Here is a 6,712-nt window from a genome sequence, read left to right on the forward strand (position 1 = left end):
GCTGGAAGCAAGCCAGGTCTCTTGTCAAGCTCTCTCCGACTCTATACATCTGCTTTACCTCCAATCTGTCAGGTTGTCTAAGCACTCGTGGTAATCTGTGTACCTACTGTATCCACTGTATTCTCATGACATCAAAGAAAAGTCACCAGCCATTTAACACTTTAGTGGCTGGCCAGTTTGCAAGGGGCACAATAATAAATGAAAAATAAGCAAAGATGCTTATTTGCAAAGATATGCCAATGTTAACCATTGCAATATGTGTGCAGTTCATGGATGCATATATGGTGAGGACAATTTATTTAATTTTTTACATTCCCAGACATCCAAAAGCACAGATGAGAGCAATCAGATGAGATAATTGAATAAATGCCTAATTCGGCAAATGGATTGTATGTGGCTAACTAGGGTATTCTGAAATATTCACAGCCATCAAAATATCCAAGTTTGCTTTGAATAAGAATATCCTTCTTGGGTTAGGTCAGGGTTAGTTCTGTTGAGTGACAGCCCAGGAAGCAAGCAAGCAAGCAAGGTAGCAAGTATCAAACATGCACAGTGGAATAGTTTCTCATGATGCTACTCGCATGTGCCACAGTTAGCTGTTGGCTTCAATGGTTTGAAATTCTCTTAAAAGCACTACTTACATCTTACATTCTGGTATGTGTTTCCATGCTGTTTTTACAGACACTGTTCACTTTGGAGCAACCTCTACTTGAGCTACAAACCAGGTTTTGACACATTGATCACAAGTCCAGAGACCCAGTCATTCTATTCACACTTTATACACCTACTCACCAGTTGATGACTGCTGGCCCTGGCTGAAACCCCTAAGAGAGTTGCTCTTTGCTCTTTCATAACCGCTCCATTGTGACCAGAAACAGGTCATCAGCCTGGGAAGCCTTGCTTTTGCAGTGCCTCTCATGTTACACCAAGGCTTTTTCCGATGAGACAGTTTATTGGTCCTGCCCTTGTCAACGGATTGACTCGTGGAACTTCTCCACATTCGTGTGGCACAACAACATCCTCATCATTAATAATCTCAGCTCGCAGGCTCCCGAGTGAGTCAGTCTGCAAGGCACTCGTCTGGAGTGCAGGCTGAGTCCTGCAGCCCGGGTTGCCTTCGAGTCATGTCACAAGCCAATAATGACCAGGATCCCTTAGCTGTGGAACAAGCCGGCTTCTCTCCACTGAGCTAGGTGTGGGTATGCCCGCTCCCCTAATCTCTCCGCTCTCGGGCTGATGCGAGTGGAAATCAGCACCTATCCTCCAACTGACGCCCACTTCGCTGTGATGCACTGTGGGACATGTGGCTGCATGCATGTTTTTTTAGACAATTGCATTTGTTTTATTTCATTGCTCCTGCACAACTGCAGAGGCTGCTGCAGTGAGAGGAGCCTAATGTGCAACTGGGGAATGCAAAAAGGGCTGCATAAAGTGGAAAACAACTCAACCCTTCATAGCATGTGTTCTCAGGAAGCAAATTTACAGCGGGAAACTGAATCGCTTCATAACTAGCATTTGGCACATACCATTTTTACTGTCCTATTTGCCAAAGCTGTATATTTATTTGTAATGATAGGTGTATTGAAATAACCAAATATTTTCGAACCGTATGCCAGCCCATAACAGTACTCCCGAAATGTTTCCAATAAGGAAGTTGTTAATTGCAACTAAACGTGTCAAAGATTGACAAGAATTTAACCTGAAGGCTCCTTTGTACCCATCAGCTTCAGAGGATTTTTTTTAGGATGTTCACCTTACCGAGGGTTCATGGCAAACAGTTCATTAACAGACTGACATGAGAAGTGTTTACACCCTTTTACTAATGTGAACCAACAGCTGAATTCTGCTCCATGGTTGGCTGTCAAATAACTGACTTTCTCTCACAGGATACTTGAAAGGTTGTGCCTCACTGCAGGTGAAACAATTAAACTATTTTTAAAAAGCATTGTTCAATTCTATGTCTGAAACACAGTGACATCGATGTATTCTATCAGTTAAATTATGTACATATTCGTTCATATTCAATGCTCTGCATAGGTAACAGCTTTGGATTCAAACAGAAAAAAACATTTCAAATATGCATTTTTAAATGCCTCTCCTACCCTGTTTAGTCTTGATATTTTCTTTGAAGACTCCCCCCTGGAGGAGTTTCTTTATGTGCCGCAGTTTCGATTACAAAAAAACATTCCTCTACACTAGGTGCTGCCTGTAGGACGGGCATGGCAGTACAGGTGTGATATCATTGCTGTGTGTACAACAGGGAATAGAAACTTTTTTCATTTTTTTTTTTTTTTCAGCTGGTTCAAACCCACCAGAAACATTAAATCATACTGCTGGTTATAATTTATGTTTCCTTCTTCTTTATGCGTTAACCTCACAATGTAGATTTTGTAATGCTGCTTTGCTGAGATAAGTATGATTGAAATACATTGAAACATACACCAGCGCTAAAATGGAAGTGACTCACATCACGCATCATGTTGCCACATTTTCTGTTCTGGACACCATCTTTATTATGCAGCACTGATGCAGAGCCACAGTGCACTACCCTGTATGCCTACTTTATTCATAAATCTACTTTACTTTGACCTTCCTGATACATTTTTCACTTTGGTATGACACCCGTGGCTCAACATTAGAGAAGTCAGATGACCAAGCTTGCTTTCGAATTCTGCTCCCGTGCTTTTGAAAGCATTTTGAAAGATAACTAGGTGTGACTGCTAACCTGTGGCTAGTGTGTTAAAGAAATCTGTTAACTGTTTTCTTGGCAATATAACCAAGTAAGCACTTCAGTTTACCTCAGCAATGAATGTAATGGACCTGACCATGAATCCTAATGGCATAAATGTAGGTAGCTGGAAGGCTTATTAGATTTTGTTATGGTGTTACTACTTTAAAACATAAATTAATTATAAAGTAGATGTCAAAAATACATGATACTTCTAATGTTGTACTATAATTACAAATCTGCACAGGCAGGTTTTTGTCTGCAGCTGTAGGTGGTTGTTTTGCTTGGAGTCCTGGCAGCTTGTAAAGACACCCAAAGGGATTTGGGCATAGAAGCTGCTTTGCCAGGCAAACACAGATTAATGGGTTTGTTGCTTAAAGTTATTGAGGATTTCCCACTGAAACTGACCGCCAGCTATTTCTGTTGTTCAACTGTGAATACTCAATGGAATTAAAAAGTGCTTCCATTTTTTATTTATTTATATTTTTATTCATTTTTTATTTAAGCCTTTTCTATCCCCTGTCGTGTAGCAAGTATATGGTAGAGATTAATGTCAGAGATGATTTGCTTGTCATATAGACCCTCTGCAGCAGTCTGACTCCTCTCTCCATCATTAGGAGAGTTCTTCCTCAACCCCCTTTGAACAGACTCCTCTACTCATGTGAAGATGGCTGAGGAAGAGCGGCAGGGCAGAGACTCCCGTGTCCAATCAGGCCCTTGGGGGATGGACTGGACTGGGAGCCCAGTGTTCTGCTGGGAAGGCAGAAGACGGGGCGGGGCAGACAGTCCGGTGTCAGCTCATTGTCCCTGCGAGGAGGTGCAGTGAAGCACATTCCAGAGTCGGGTTTGGTCGTGATTACGCAATTGACCGCACCCCTGAGGCTCACTCCCATCTCAGAGAGAGGCAGCCCAAGGGCTGGCAAGCAGGACTGTGTAAAAGTGCTGCAGACAGAAGAGTCAATGTTGCGAGACAGTCGGGACAAAGCATTGGGTGAAGCTGCTTCCATTTTGTGTGAATAATTGTGTTAGTTACAGTAAATGCTGCTAAAGACACCCAGCTATGTTCGGATTGAATACCCTGGGAACCTATAAACAGCTGCCCATTCAATGTGCTCTTGAAGGTTATGGGATTCTAATTCAAACTGGATCGAGTTCCAGACAGCAGGCCTCAGGAGGTGCATGCCAGATGCCAAAATTGACTTCTGTCCTCTACTCTGCTGACAGTTACAGTTACTCTGCGGGACACTGTCACAATGCAACCCATGAAGCTCTGTTATAAACTGTTTCATCATGAAGCAAATCTGATTTTCACACAATGTAATAAGCAGTGGTTGCATTCCTAAACACAGCCTATGAAATGATTTTTTTTTTTTTCACATTAAGTAAATACAGGATTGGGCAAAATATTCATAAGGAATTAATTAAAGTTATATAAATAAAAGGCCTGAGAAAGCCAGCTTACTCTTATTGCATCCGATTAACTGTAGTAACTCCTCCTACTACAGCGTTTCAGCTACACTGACAATACCTGGTCAATACCTTCAGCTATTCTGGGATTGCATTGCCTGTGCTTTTTGTGTCAATACCTAAAATGATGATTGGCCTGCTACAGTGACTCACAGACTGCATCCTGAGAAAAGCCTGTACCTACTAATTACTACCAAGTTAGGCTTTTCCACGTCAACTTAAATTTTGGCCTCAAACTTCCCTTCCCTCAAATTTTGCTTGAATATTTGCGCATTTAGATATACTGTACTTATACATGAAGTAAAATACAAATATTCAGTAGGGTGACACACTAACTGCCATTCAGAAACGACAGGGCATGGAGAACATGTTTCTTGGACAGGTGTTTGTTTAGGCTAGAGGCAACATGACACACACACGCAAAGATTAAAATAAATATATCTTCCCAAGCTCCCCCTGAGGAATTCACAGTCTGGAAACAACAAAGATGGCCGGAAAAACATGTTGCGTTTTCGGACTGTTTTATTTGGCCACTTCTACTCATGATCTTTTTCTTACTCTTGTTCTCACCTCCCAGCCTCATTTATCAATCAATATTTTCTTAAATACAGTACAGTCTAAAAACAGCACAGTTAACATTAATGCTACATATATTATATTTTAAAGTTATGTTTCCTATTGTCACAAAGGTACAAAATGACAGGAACTACACACAGGGCAGGTATGGTTTGACCCATGTTATAGATGGGGGAATGGTACAGGACATTGTAGAATGGGTTTGCATTGCTGAAATCAGTTATATAGTGCATTCTGCCTACTTGTTCCTTGATTCTTGTCAAAGAGAATTTTGGCTGAGAATGAAGTCATGCAAGAGAGATAGGGGCTACCACATTACCCAGATTACACAGTCAAAATGAGAAACAATCAGATTAGATTACGTTCTGATCAGACCATTACGAGATACAGTTCCATAGAATGTGTATTTGTGATGAGTAACTTGCTTAATCTGGAAAGTACCCAGGTGAGTTTTGAGATACTGAATACTGGGACTTGGAAGAGGTAAAAATAAGCTCTCAATGGGAGGGGAGATGATGATACAAGGCTAGGCTAACCTTTCTTCAGTTTGATTTGCTTATAACATATTTACAATCAAGGCAGGGATTTCATATTAATGTTTCTTTAATCAAATCTGCAATGGTTGGGAAAAGGAAAGGAAAATGAGTGTTACATTCATGGGCCAAAGCTTCTAAATAAAATGACACAGGGATGTTTAGAAGAAAACAGCTAAATTCTTCAAATGTTGCACAAACTGTATCTGAATGTTGTGGATTTTTATACATTTTCATGCTATTTGTTTGAATGTTACCATGCAAATTGTGTTGTTTGGGCTATGTTGGGCTATCAGTGCTATGATGCAGTCAGTGTCCTTATCTAAACCCACACAAAATAATAATTGGACTCATGATAATATTTTAAGCTTCTCTGAAATAAGTAGTGCTGTGGAGGCAAAAAGGCGAATTGCTGTTTGGTATTCATTGACTAACCACTTCCATCTTCAATGACACTCATGATCTCTCAGAAGCTTAGAAGGTGTAGGCAGTGAAATGCCAATTGCTATGGGCATCAGTAATTAGCACAACATATGCAGAGAACTGTAACAGAGTTAACCGAGGAATGATTTTGTGATCAATATGTATAGGTGATCCTTATATCTCGAGAGCTCCTTTTTTGAACCCACAGTAGATTAGCAGACCCCTTCTAAGAATATACCAGCAACTATTACTTGCTTAATTTACCAGTCACACTTAAGACCCAGTCAGTTTATTTAGAGAGAAAGACAGAGTGCCCTTTGCAGTGTGGGTAAATTAATCTGCTGGATTTCATAACACCATGAAAAACCCAACAACCAAGTGACGGTTTGATTCGCCTTGCATGGTCTTGTCAACACATTGAATCATATTTAACCTTTAGGGTACATGGGTATGAAACCTTTATATAATATTTACAGTGTTTTGCAAGTGTTTTGTTCTTACCTTTGTTTGGTGGAGGTGGTTGCTGTTTGTGATGTCAGGGAGTTACCAGGTTGTCTCCCTGTAGCTGGCAGCACATTGGCAGGATAAGATGAGAAACACTGCCTTCTTTCACAACACAAATACGATGGAAAAAGCCTTTTACCACACCCAGATATCATTTACTGGGATGCCAAGTGTGCCAAGTATCTCTTCGGTTACAGATCGGCAGGGCATATCACAAACCTGTACATCACTGGACATTTAGCCCTTGTGATGTCCCACAGAAATAACCACCATGACCCTGAGATCTGGCAGAAATTTTCCTCTATACTGTCTAACCTCACTGAAACACAAAATTCAAGTACAGCTTTACATGGCTACACAATAAACGGCTAAACTGCTATTATTCCCTTGAGCGTGGTACTTAATGTGCAAATAGCAAATATCCAGCTATATAAATATGGAGTGCCGTGTGTGTAACACATACATTTTTTTTCCTAGATGT

Source organism: Megalops cyprinoides, chromosome 18 (genome assembly GCF_013368585.1).
Source record: "Megalops cyprinoides isolate fMegCyp1 chromosome 18, fMegCyp1.pri, whole genome shotgun sequence".
Taxonomy (NCBI): Eukaryota; Metazoa; Chordata; class Actinopteri; order Elopiformes; family Megalopidae; genus Megalops; species Megalops cyprinoides.